The sequence below is a fragment of the Neolamprologus brichardi genome, chromosome 12, assembly GCF_056152115.1.
Source record: "Neolamprologus brichardi isolate AB-2024 chromosome 12, ASM5615211v1, whole genome shotgun sequence".
In the NCBI taxonomy this organism is placed as follows: Eukaryota; Metazoa; Chordata; class Actinopteri; order Cichliformes; family Cichlidae; genus Neolamprologus; species Neolamprologus brichardi.
In genome coordinates, this window is record NC_142115.1 from 4,112,218 (window position 1) to 4,126,649 (window position 14,432).

Genomic DNA, 14,432 nt, shown 5'->3' on the forward strand with positions numbered 1-14,432 from the left:
AGCAGAAGTACTAAGATGTAGTAAAAGTACTTTGATTTAACAGAAATACAATTATGTAGGAGTAATACTTTAAAATGGGAGAAATATTGATACACACACACACACACACACACACACATACACAGAGCCTAAAGGGAACAGTATTTGTGCCATGGAGTGTTAACAAGAATCTGAGGTCCATATTAGAAAAGCTGGTAAAATGATAAAAGTTTGCAGAATTGTAATAAATGATGAATATGAATTACTGGTCTGTGATGGTGTATTAATTTGTAGGGAGAAAAACATATTGACCAAGGTGTAATTGAACCCACGACCTTTTGGTTGCAGACCCGTGTCATTACCAACTGCACCACTGGGAAAGAGAGCAGGTGCCTGGAAAACAGGGTGATGAGCAGCCAGAATTAGATCGCAGTGAGAGGCGAAAAACGCCGTTTTTGGAGTTACAAAACGTCGTGTAACTCAAAAACTAGGTGGACTAGAAACATAATTCTTGTACTGGGAAAATCAGCGGACTTTGGTGTACTTTGACTGCGATTTTTATTGCTCTTTGTACAACCGTCGCTGAGATATGACGAGAGAAGAAACGGCAGACCTCAGATATGATTGGCTGGCTTACAAGCCGTGAAGGCCCCAATATGCAAATTTGAATGCCTGAGCCCTCAGATATGATTGGCTGGCTGGGAAGCCGTGCAGGCTCTGATTTGTAAATTTGAATGTCACAGTCCTCACAGAGGATTGGCTGCCTGGGGACCTGGCAGTAATATATAGAAATAGTATGATTAAGCATAAATACTACATTTAGTAGAAATACTATGTTTTAGCACAAATACTATAAAAAGCAGAAATACTATAATTTAGCAGAAATACTATATTAAGCACAAATACTATAAAAAGCAAAAATGCTATAAAAAGCAGAAATACTATAAAAAGCAGAAATACTATAATTTAGCAGAAATATTGTATTAAGCACAAATACTATATTAAGCACAAATACTATAAAAAGCAGAAATACTATAATTTAGCAGAAAAACTATAAAAAGCAGAAATACTATAAAAAGCAGAAATACTATAATTTAGCAGAAATATTGTATTAAGCACAAATACTATATTAAGCACAAATATTATAAAAAGCAGAAATACTATAATTTAGCAGAAATACTATAAAAAGCAGAAATACTATAAAAAGCAGAAATACTATAATTTAGCAGAAATACTATAATTTAGCAGAAATACTATATTAAGCACAAATACTATATTAAGCACAAATACTATATTAAGAACAAATCCTATAAAAAGTAGAAATACTATAAAAGCAGAAATACTATAATTCAGCAGAAATACTATAAAAAGCAGAAATACTATAATTTAGCAGAAATACTATAATTTAGCAGAAATACTATATTAAGCACAAATCCTATAAAAAGCAGAAATACTATATGAAGCAATATAAATATCCTATAAAAATCCTATAAAAAGCAAAAATACTGTACTATGATTTGATAGAAAAACTATAATTAATCAGAAATATTATATTTGGCAGAAATACTATATTTAGCACAAATATAGAGCTCCTAAATTTGAATCCACCAATCAGAAAGGCTGTGTACTTTTTCCTGCCAAAACACGTGCACACGCAGCACAGAGACAGGATTTTTGTAGTTTATTTCTCATAGTGAGTATTCCCCTCAAACAAATGACCAGAATTACCTAACCGTAGCGGTTAGAGCGGTCGTTCTTAGATCATTTTGTTCAGAAGAGATGGGGGAATCGTCAAGTGTTGTCTATTTAAAATAAAAATGTGAATTTTAAGAGATATATGACATGGATGACTGCTTGGCTTACAAGCCGTGAAGGCACCAATATGCAAATTTGAATGCCTGAGCCCTCAGATATGATTGGCTGGCTGGGAAGCCGTGCAGGCTCTGATTTGTAAATTTGAATGTCTCAGTCCTCACAGAGCATTGGCTACCTGGGGACCTGGCAGTAATATATAGAAATAGTATGATTAAGCATAAATACTACATTTAGTAGAAATAATATGTTTTAGCACAAATACTATAAAAAGCAGAAATACTATAATTTAGCAGAAATACTATATTAAGCACAAATACTACATTAAGCTCAAATCCTATAAAAAGCAGAAATACTATATTAAGCTCAAATACTATAAAAAGCAGAAATACTATAAAAAGCAGAAATACTATAATTTAGCAGAAATACTATAATTTAGCAGAAATACTATATTATGCACAAATACTATATTAAGCACAAATCCTGTAAAAAGAAGAAATACTATAATTTAGCAGAAATACTATAAAAAGCAGAAATACTATAATTTAGCAGAAATACTATAAAAAGCAGAAATACTATAATTTAGCAGAAATACTATAAAAAGCAGAAAAACTATAATTTAGCAGAAATACTATAAAAAGCAGAAATACTATAATTTAGCAGAAATACTATATTAAGCACAAATACTATATTAAGCACAAATCCTATAAAAAGCAGAAATACTATCATTTAGAAATACTATAACACACACAGAAAGAGAGAGAAGCAAGTTTGTAGGTCAGTCAAGCAGCCTGGGAGCTGCTAAATTTGAATGCACCAATCAGAGAGGCTGTGTACTTTTTCCCGCCAAAACAGGTGCAGCCGTTTTTACACACGCAGCAGAGAGACAGGATTTTTGCAGTCTATTTCTCATAGTGAGGACTAAACTCAAACAAATGACCATAATTTCCTAACCGTAGGGGCTAGAATGGTCATTCTTACACCATTTTGTTCAGCAGAGATGGGGGAATCTTCAAGTGTTGACAATTTATCATTAAATTATGAATTATTAAAGATATTTGACTTGTAATGCACCATAACTGAGTAGAGGGGAACAAAAAACTGCCTTGACTTGCCCTCAAACAACGCTTTGTAACTCTAAATCTATTTGGAGTATCGATATCATTCTTTCACCGTAAGAGACAGCAGGCTTTGGTGAACAACCATGGAAATTTTCAGGTCTCTGTGGAAATCCAAAAAAAAGATATGACGAGAGAAAAAAGTGGTTCATTTCCAGAGTTTGAAAGCTGAAGAAATCTGAGCGAAGGACGAATTTCCTACCCTCAAACAAACGTAATTCATGGCCAAATGGTAATAGATGAGACAAAAATTCTTGAATTGTGAGCGTGAGGAGTGTCTGAAGATATATCGGGACAAGCCTCATGTCTTAACGTCGCTTCGTTAAGGAGATATGACGATTCGAATATGCCTCTCATTACAGAAATCAAGCGGTGATTTTGAACAAACTCTCCATTGACTTTCTATGGAGAGTTTTCCGACTTTGTGTTGGTCTGAGGAGATTTGCCAAAATTCTATAAATCCCACAACAATGATAATGACATTTTCTGAAAGCCAGCAAAAATACCTACGTTTTGATGTATAATTTGTGGAAGTTGAGTGAAAATTGAGCAAGTAGCAAGAAGTTGTTCAGACATGAAGAAAAGACTGCGAAACCTACAGTGTCTCACTTAGAACCAACTTCATAGCAACCATAACAACCCATGTATTTTGTGAAAAATCACAAAGATGAAACTCAAAACTTAAAGAGGGATAAGATGAAAATGGTAACAGATATGAAAAAGCTGAATCATACATGAATAGCCCAATAATTTGTGAACATTTTAAAGTTTGAATGGTTGTTCTAGGTGAAAGTATGAGGAAGTAGTTAAGTTTCAAAAACAAGCAAGTTTTGGCAGAATTGCAGAAGTTTTCCATTCATTTCAATGGGACAAATTAAAGGAAAAAAGCTTAATATTTTAAAAAGTATAATAGCAAAAAATAGCAAAAGTCATAGCGCACATTAGCAGAAATAGCAGAATAGTTTAAAATTTGAACGGTGAAAATCGGCTGAAAATTGTGGAAGTAGTTAAGTGCCAAAAAACGTACAAAAAGTGGCAACTAGAATAATAATAATAAAGTATAAAGAATAAAGAGAAACAGGAAAACAATAGTGTGGATGCCTTAAAGCATCCACACAATAATAACAACAACAACAATAATAATAATAATAATAATAATAATAATTATGATAAGAGCTTCCTCATTAACCACACACTAACCTTTGTGCATAAAATTGTGTTAGCTATGTAAGATTTCAATAAATTAATTTAGCGTCTTGGCATTTTCCTCACAATGTTAAGAAAAGTAATAATTCCGAAAAAAGTAATAAATTACCGTGGCAATAAAAGTAATATATGGGAACACCATTAACAAATGTCTTGAGATTCAGTTATTTCCTTCTGATATCTGTACCTGAGCTGAGGTGACGCAAAAATTTCCCCGTTGTGGGATCAATAAAGTCTTATCTTATCTTATCTTATCCTATCTTATCTTACTTTGAAAGAAAAACTGCCTTCCCTCTGATTTTGGTCTCTTGATTATTTTACTTGATGGAGCTCTTCCGCATGTCTCAGGGCTCGCCCATCGACTGCTGTTTAACATTTCTGGAGACATCATTTCCCAAAATGCATTGCAACTTGCCTTGATTTCACCCCCAGCAGTCACAAAGCAATAGTTTGCTGGTTATAGTTTATGACAGTGCACATCAAACAACCTTTCCTGGAAGGATTCAACTCAAAAACTATACCAAATTATAATGACATCCATCTCGTCATAAAACGACTAAACAGCCAATAACATGAAGAAAATAACTCACAATCTTTAAAATTTGAGCATTTTTATTTTCTTTGAAGTCACTTTGTCGCTATGTAAATGTGTATATATGTACTCGCATTCAAGTGTTTTCTTTAAACAGGACATCTGACAAACACTGACAAAAAGAAAAAAAATAACAGTACAGTTAGGCCCATATATATATTTGGACACTGACACAAGTTTAGTGTTTTTTTTTTTTGTTTTTTTGTTTTAACCTGTTTACTGAAACATGTGTCTTTTATAAGAGACCAAAGGTATTTGGACAATTGGCTCAAAGGCTATTTCACGGGCAGGTTTGGGTAATTCCTTCATTATGTCATTGTCAGTTAAGCAGATAAAAGGCTTGGAGTTGATTTAAGGTGTGGTGTAACACACCCAAAGAAAGATTTTAGGTCTGGCCAACCGTCTCAGTCATGGGCAAAAAGATGACAGTCAATAAAATTCTAAAAGACAATTTATTGACAAATATCAAGAGATAAAAGATAAAACAGTCCAGTGTCCCATTTATGAATCAAATAGACACACCCAGTCCCAAGGCCAGAGCCAGCTATGCCACACGGCCAGTTGCACTCCACGTGTTGCCTTTAACAAGGTTAGAAGTTGTCCTTGGAGACCCACCACCCTGCAAGCATATAGCCAGTGGTCACTCCAGCCTCCGCAACTCTGCTGCCTTTAGGCTGTGGCATATAATAGGCCCTGGCCTGCACAGAGAGACAAAAACGACACCTTCAGTATAAAATTCATAGCGCAAAACTCATCCATCCCAAACATATCAGATTTCATCACATTACATACCTGCACAGAGAGACAAAACGACACAGCAGTGTTTGTAGTGTGGGCTATAAGTAGACCAGTGTATCAGTGCAATCAAGTACTCCTGCCTCTAATTAGTCCAACCCCATTCCAGCCATTGGCTCACCAAAAATGTGACACACACACAAAACCACTCCCAACCCAGTGCAACTTCACACAATAATATGGAGCTGAATTAACACAGGCACATTTAGTCTACCATGTTACATGTGGTGCTTGCATTTGGAAGATTGTGCTGTGAACAAACAACATGCAGTCAAAGGTGTGCTCAATGCAGGTGAAACAAGCCATACTTAAGCTGCGAAAACAGAAAAAAACCATTCAAGAAATTGCTACAATATTAGGAGTGGCAAAATCTATAGTTTGGTCCATCCTGTGAAATACAGAAAAAAAACGGGTGAACTCAGCAACACAAAGAGACTGGGATGCATACTGTGCGCTCAAATCCAGTTAAATGCAATCAAACTGATTGGGCAGTGTTTTATAATACAGATGGACAATGACGCAAAAACATACAGCCAAAGCAGCCCAACAGTTTATTAAAGCAAAGAAGGTGAATATTCTTGAATGGCCAACCTGATCTTAACCCAACTGAGCATGCATTTCACTTGTTGAAGACTAAATTTCAGACAGAAAGGCCCACAAAGAGAAACTGAAAGCTGCTGCAGTAAAGGCTTCAGGCTGTCATTGCCCGCAAAGTGCACCTAAGTTCTTTATTTTAAATCCATTATGGTAATCTACAGAACCAAAATTAGTAAAAAGTTGTCTCTGTCTAAATATTTATGGACCTAACCATATTTGCATATTTAACAATATCCAGAGCACCTTTAAGCTAGAACCACTGCTATGGTTGTTTTGACTCAGACAAACAGTTAATTTGTGGTTTACATCCATGTCTGTGCACTCATGATACAGTATACACATGTAGTCAGTTATGTCCAAAAACACACCTTTGATTACAGAATTGCATTCACGTCATGAATGAATCCGAGTGAACATTTGTCCCAGATTATCTTTACCTTACAATATAACGCGCTTTGAGACAAGAACTGTTGATTGTTAAGTGGTGCTCTATGAATAAAACTGAACAGATCTAAAGAAGGTGTTCCTGAAATTTACGTTTATTAGAACAGGACATATAATAAATAAAACACAGAATAAAACATGAGCAAAGTACAATTAGAAGTGCTTATTCTGATGCAGACATTAGAAGTGTAGACGGCAGCTAAGTCAATAAGGATCTGTGTACAAAAATCCTCAGCAGTGACATCGCTTGAATAGAATAGAATAGAAGAATAGAATAACTTTTATTGTCACTGTTACAAGAACAATGAAAGGCTGTTTGGCATTTCTCCAAGTGTGTGAAGTACACAATAGCGTAAGTATTTACACAGTCACACACAAATTTACATTTACACAACAAAGATATGTACAGGTTGTACATACACCTGCAAACATACGGATACACCCATACAAACATACATGCACATTGTTACGGATTCAAATATTGGGGATGGATGCAAGAGGAAAACCAAAAATAACCACACTGGTCCGGCCGGGTCAAGTCAAACGATGATTTAATGAACACACGCGTGGGAGATGGACACCATACAGCAGACAGCATCAAATCTCGCTTCAGACACCACACAACCATTGTTTATGAAAATCAGGGTATTAGAACGCCCCCTCATGCGTACAGGTGGTACAATACAGTCAATATTGACAACTTTAGACACAGCAAAGGAACATTCTCTTCGTCTCGAGGACAGACACTGGCTCCCACTCATCTCCTTAGAGCCAACTGTCCATTACGGAGACACAACATTACAGCTGCAAGGTTTTGCAAATTATCAAGTTGACCTGTGTATAATACGCTGAATCAGGCATGCAATATTAAATGAATGTTGGTTTAATTAACTACCACTACTTAAAAACTTAATGAAAAGATATAACTAGATAAAAAATCACAAAGAATCACATGATATCAGTGTTATGTAAGTGCGTGCAACCTCCTGGGCCCACAGTCATCCCCCACCATGGATCAGCCAGTCATAACGCCGACTGAAGTTTTTGACCTTTATTAACTTGGGCACAACTCTATAATAAGCAACAAACTGCAATGTGTATAAGGTGATCATGTTTACACCTGCAATGAAAGATAATATGATTATTCTGACACCTGTAAGTAAAAGATTAACACCAGGTTATAGCAATCACTGTAATACAAATGTTAATGTAATATCAATAGCTTCAATCAATGTTTAATGCAATGCTTGTTAAATGATTCTGATATAATATTGATGCTGATGCTAAAATAAAAATAAAACACCCCCTTCTCACCCGACAACATACATACATATATGTATATACACATGTATGCATGCGTACATACATACACACACATATTTCCACATACACGCTTACATATATATACATATAAATACATGCCATCTGAGGAGCAGGTGCAGTGTGATCAGTGATATTGCACATTGAGTGGGGGGGGGGGCGGGGGGGTGCTGTTGCAACTATAATATATAGTTGCAACTATAATAAATACAGTTTAAAGAGGTAAGGATGTTGGTTGCATTGAAGTATGCAACCAACATCAATAGAAATACGGTTTATAAATAAGGTGTAATGTCCATGACTGTTGTAAGTGCAGTTATCCTCCAATCAGGGTGGAGGTAGGGCATATTGAGTGCCATAGTTCAAAACCCTCAGTGCCACTATTTTCTCTGCTGTCTTCAAGATGCTCTCAGCTGTTTAATTTTAGGTAGGGGAGAAAAGTTTGACATATTTCACGACCATTAAATGTTAGAGAAATCTCTGAAAACCAGGTCACGGTTACTTCCCAAGCAAAAACCTCTGCTTGTGCAGGAAGACAAAACTGCTAAGTGACACCAGCTGAAGAGCAAGCATTGCATTGAGACGCTGTGTGTGTGTACAGTGCACACTCTTGTGCTTGGTACCTCTCTTCATGTACCAGTGTGACAAAGTCCAGAATGGAGCCTTCAATGTCAGTCCATCAAGTTCCACCTGAGCTTTAAAGAAAATAAACTCAACTTTTCCTTTGATGTTTGAAGTTTTTCAGTTCATCCAAGAACCTCAGCAGCTTCTGTTAACATGTTGCTGTTATGCTCCTCCATCTCAACCACTGAGCCTGGTCAGGAGGGAAAAGACAAAAAGGAACAAAAGGATTTTTTTGAAGTTTTTTTTGTTGCTGTTGTTTACTTTAAAGCAAATAAATAAATAAAATGAAGAAAAATACAAAGTTTAATACTGAGAAAACTGAGGTAGAAAATAACTGAAGAATAAATTGATGTAATCGATTCGTATACTTTACCATTAAAAGAAAGAAGTTTTTAGGTGCAAGAAAAGGTGTTGCCTGCCAGAGTCTCTCCATGGGAGATACTGAGATAAGAAACTCACTGAAAAAAAAATGCTACTAATTCTAATTTTAGTAGTAGTATATTGTTGTATACAGTTAATGACCCCGCCCCACTGCCACCCCATAAAATAAAACATAATATGTGTGAGAGGTGTGAGATGAACAAAGCAATGATACCCACAGAGACTGCTTATGTATAGATGAGTTATTTCCTTCATCCTTACATGTAGGCCTGCATAAATACAAAGGAAGACAAGTATATCATATCTTGAAAACTTAGCTAAATTAGAAAAAGTGCAAATATGTAAATATAGCAAAATAAATAAATAAATGTAAAGAGCAAAAACTAAATATTTATCTCTAACATACTAGTTATGAATGGACACAGCATTTAAAAAGTACAGTGTTTCCTTGTGATGTAGTAGGTTAGAAATAAGTTGAAGTTTAATTATACGAGGACAGGACCTTAGAGTATACTCAAAACACGAGCAGATGTATGCGTTACCTTCCAGCACAATCCATTATTCATCTGATCAGATAGTAAATTGGTTGGTGTTCCTGGAGAAATTCAAAGTAGTGCAGAAGCACACAGGCTGACCTCTTTCAGCCGACCATCAAATTAGCCAGAGAAGGATTCCCTATTCCTCAACTCCAAGGTCAACACAACTCAGAGACTGTTAAAAATGACAGAACCCTGTTGCTTTAGTATGAAATACACCCACAATGTGAGTTCAAAAATATGAGGATCAAATGATGATTGTTTTCTCTCACTATGTTTGTCTTTTAAGACGTTTTATTCATATATAACTGGGAACCTGCTTAAAAGCCATGATTTTGTCAAATTTGAGAAGCTGGATAAAAACTTTGGAGATGATTGCAGAGCAAGGGGCAGATGTGTTTTACATCAGAACAATAAAAAAGGGTTTAATCACTGACATAAAGAAAGCAGGTATTGTCAGACAGGTTTCATCCTGCTCTCTTTTCTGACCATTTTCTATGTCTGCCAGGCACAATGATCTAACTACAAACAAACAAAGCGATTAGCTCTGTGAATATTTGCTATGATCCCTCACAGGCTACACTGTGAGCTGTCTGGATCAATTAAAAGTATTGATTATGAGATGTGTTGTGTTCAGTTTTGCTCAACAGATTCATTTGTTTCAATGTTTTTGCTCAGGAGGAAACCTCACACTGGAGGACTTGGCCTCGTGTAAAGTTACAGTGACTGATGCGTGGAATATGTCTTTGGGAGAATACCAGATGCACTTCCCTCTTCCCCCTGCAGGAGGAGCCCTCCTCACCTTCATCCTCAACATCATGAAAGGTTCCAATAGACACGGACTGTTGAGCTGCTGCTCATGTACACTTTGAAATCACAAAATCACAAACTGACATTTTCTTGAAAAAAAAAAATGATGATGATGATGATTATTATTATTACTAAATTGATGGTTATGTCAAACTAGAAAAATGCATAAGATTTGAAACAAATAAGTATCAGAGGTTTTTGAACTCAAATCTCTTTAAGATTCAGCTTTAATTTGTTGTTTGTCTTTGTCTCTCATTATTTTCTTTAATCCGTTTGTTTTTGCAATCACAGAGCTTTGCAGACAATATACGGAGCTTGATCAGCAAGACTCATGATCTTCAGTATTACAGCATCACCTCGTATTTGGAGAGCATGGGTACCACACATGTGTCTGTGCTGACCGAAGATGGACCCGCTGTGTCTGTCACCAGCAGCATCAACCACATGTCAGTGTCTGGATGAATCTGTTTTACTGTTAGGAAGCAGCTATCAAAAATGTGTCTTCCTTTAAAACTGAAAGATTGAAAAGGTTTAGCTGCTTTGCAAAATGTCTCTACTTATATGTGTTGTAGTTCATTTAGCATTTTGTACTTACAGATTTGGCTCCAGATTCCTCTCTCCAAGCACTGGAATCAATGATGTGCTGTTTGACTTCTGCACAATATCTAATTTTGGTAAGGGATCAGCAGGATGCATTTTACACTTATGAAATACGAGCATAGGGCAGAGCATTGTGGAGATGAGGAAGCAAAGTGAGGATTATTTCAAAACTAATGACACAAATAGTTTCTTTTATTTCCTGCAGTTATTTTCCTATGGAATGAATAAAGTCTATTTAGAATTAATTTATAAGAAAGGTTTTTGTTACCTTTCAACACATATTCCTCAGAGGAAAAAAGTAAAACAAACAAACAACATTTCCTTCAGCATCATCAGTGTCTGATGATGCTGAACAAAAGTAAATGGCACATGTCAGGGTTGAATAAATGCCCTTCACCATCTGCTTCACATCATTCAGAAGCAATTATATGTGATAATTTTTCTCTTAACAGTGATGAGTGTGGATTGTAGTTTTTTCCTGTCACTCAAGGCTTTTGTTGTATTTCTCAGGAGAGCAGCCTCCCTCCTCTATGGCTCCAGTTCTGCTGAAGTCTCAGTTGAAGACACTGGTGGTTGGATCGACTGGTGGGAGTATGATCACTACTGGAATGGCCTTGGTACGTGTCCAGGAGATAAAATGATGCATGGTGTTAGAGTAAACATTGTAGTCAGAGGTGTTTTCACCTTAAAGGAAAAAAGGCAAAGCAGCTGGTTACTGAGGCCAAAAGCCAGGGGTGTTAGTTTAATAGCCTGGCTTTAAGGTTATAGACACTCCCGCAGCCACAAAATCACAAAATTGTAGCCAATAGTGTGCATAGTACTTAAAGATCATTAAACAAGATGCTGATTATTCTCCCAGTAAACACTGTCCTAATTCGTTTATAGTTTCAGTTCATATTTTCAAGTCTTACTGGATACATGTTTATTTTGCTAATTTTATCCCCACAATAGTCCAAAAGTAGAGTACGCCTAGGGTGGCCTGTCTATATTTTGATTTGTGGGTTTAAACAAACAAACAAACAAACAAACAAACAAACAAACAAACAAACAAACAAACAAACAAACAAACAAACAAACAAACAAACAAAAACAGTTTTAAAAACAAGTAACAAGATGGTTACAGTCACAATGCTCAGGTTAACACATATGTAGTATATGTGAAACACATAATCACAGTTAATTAGGCTGAATCCAAAACACCAGGGCTGATGTCACTGTTACAGCCATGTCACTACATCAAAGCTTACACACTGTAGACATATATTCATAACATTATCTTAAATGGTGATACCATCCAAACTGGTCACAAGGATGTGTGACATCAACCTTAAGATTCAGTGACCTTGTATTGTATTGTGTGTGTACTAATTTAATCAGGTTTAATTAGGGTTGATATAATATTTTTTATGACATAACTTTTAGTATCCGAGATATAAATATGAAGTCATGTGATCTTACATTGTAAGATGTGAAGACTTATGTGCTGTGGTGTTTTTTTTTGTTTTTGTCTGGGAGGAGTTCTTTTTTGTCCTCCTCTTTCCTCATGTGTTGTGTATTTCCATTGTTTTTTCGTACCTCTAACCTGTCTTCCAAATGTTATGTTCGTGTATTCTGTGTATGGTCGGATGGGATGCTCATGATAGTCGTCTGGCAACCATTAATACAATAAATAAAGTATTATCAATCAATCAATCAATCAATGATGCCACTTTTCTACAGCAACTGGCAATACATAAAATTGTAACTAAAAATGCATGTTGAAGTTTAAAATTTTAATTAGCTCGACCACAGAAGAGTTTTCCATTTTGCCTCAGTCCATTTGAAATGATCTGTGGCACAGAGAAGATGCAAATATTTCTGGATCATGTTTACATATGGCTTATTCTTTGCATGACAGCGCTGTAATCTGGATTTTCACTTGTCATGGATAATTTATCGTTGTGAAAACTACTTGAACAAACTTGAAAGAAAAGTTGTAAAGTCCTGCTTATTCAAGATCTGCTGAAATATGATGCTGACAAACAGTTATTTAGCCCAAATGTTTTTCTTCTTAGATTATCACACGTCCCTGATGCTATACACACTTTAAGTAGAATTTGAGCAAACCGGTTGTCCTATTATCAGATACATGTATATTTGCGAAAAATATGTATCATATATTTTAACTTATTGATTTATTTATACAACACATATAGATATGCATTTTGAGAGAAAACAAAGATTTAAAAATACACTTGAATGCAGTTGACTCAGACATCTCAGTTTCATCAAATGCTTTCAAAGGTTCTTCATGTTGTGTTGACAAATTTGTCCAATTCTGAAGCTAACAAAATACATGTAAGCTAAAGACAGCTCACATAGGTTTCAATTTAAACACAAAATATTGTTTCGGTTTTTATTTTCCCTGAAGTTTAATTTTAAATTTCATTTAGCTGCATTTTTCAGTTTTAGATCACTATAAATAATTCATATTTGAGCAGTGCTGACAGATACCCAAACATTCAGCTGTACTTGATATTAGTCCAACTGAAGATCATACTTTACCGTAATGTCTCTTCTCTCACTCGGTCAGACAGTGAACCAACATCACTGATCAGAGACAACATCTCAGCGGTCGTCAAGAAGGCCCAACAGCGGCTGCACTTCCTGAGAGTCATCAGGAAGTACAAGCTGAACTCCAACCTGCTGCTGACCTTCTACCGCTCGTCCATTGAGAGCCTGCTAACCTACTGCATCACGGTATGGTACGGCAGCTGCACCAAGGCACCCCCCCCAGCATGTTTACACTGAGTAGGGGATGCTCTGTACCTCATTGTACAACTGTATAGTGACACTAAAGTCATTCTATTCTATTATAAAAGTCACAATTGTGATGCAAAGTGTTTATGGTTCGGGTGAGGAAGACCAGCGCGTGGCTCATGAACATCGCACAGCGAAGCCGATAAAGCAGCGATAAGAGCCGTCAATGTTAATCTTTTTGCAGTGGGACAACGACGTGCATGCTATCCCTGGTGGGATCAAGCACACGGAGGAAAAAGCTGAAGTAAGAAAGGTCCACCCAGTGTCTTCAGATGAGCATCAGCGCTACCGGACCCCTCTCTGGCTTCCGCAGCTCTACCCCGAAAAATGACAGTGACAAACCAGCCATCACTGTGAGATTTGCTAACAGAAAACACAAAACAGTACTGTTAAAACAAGGAAAGAAACTGAATGGAACCGATGTCTTCATGAATGAACATCTGATAAAAAGAAATGCCAGGAAAAGCACGCTACTTGAAGAAACAGGGAAAAATTCAATATACATGGACCAATGACTGTAAAGTATTCATTAAACACAATGAAACACAGGAACAAGCCAAAGTGTTGGTCATCAGAAATATGGAGGAGCTGGACAAATACTGAGGTTCAACTTACACTGTAGGTATGAATACACATGTGACGTGACACACAACACAACAAATGGCACAGTCTAAAATAACTTCATCTGCATCTGACAACAATATCAATATAACTCATTGGAATTCTGTTTATGATAAACTGGAACTGAGAACATTTCGATACACAGACCATAATGTTCTAGACTTAGAAAAGGACATAGACCCGGAAAATAATGTCTTC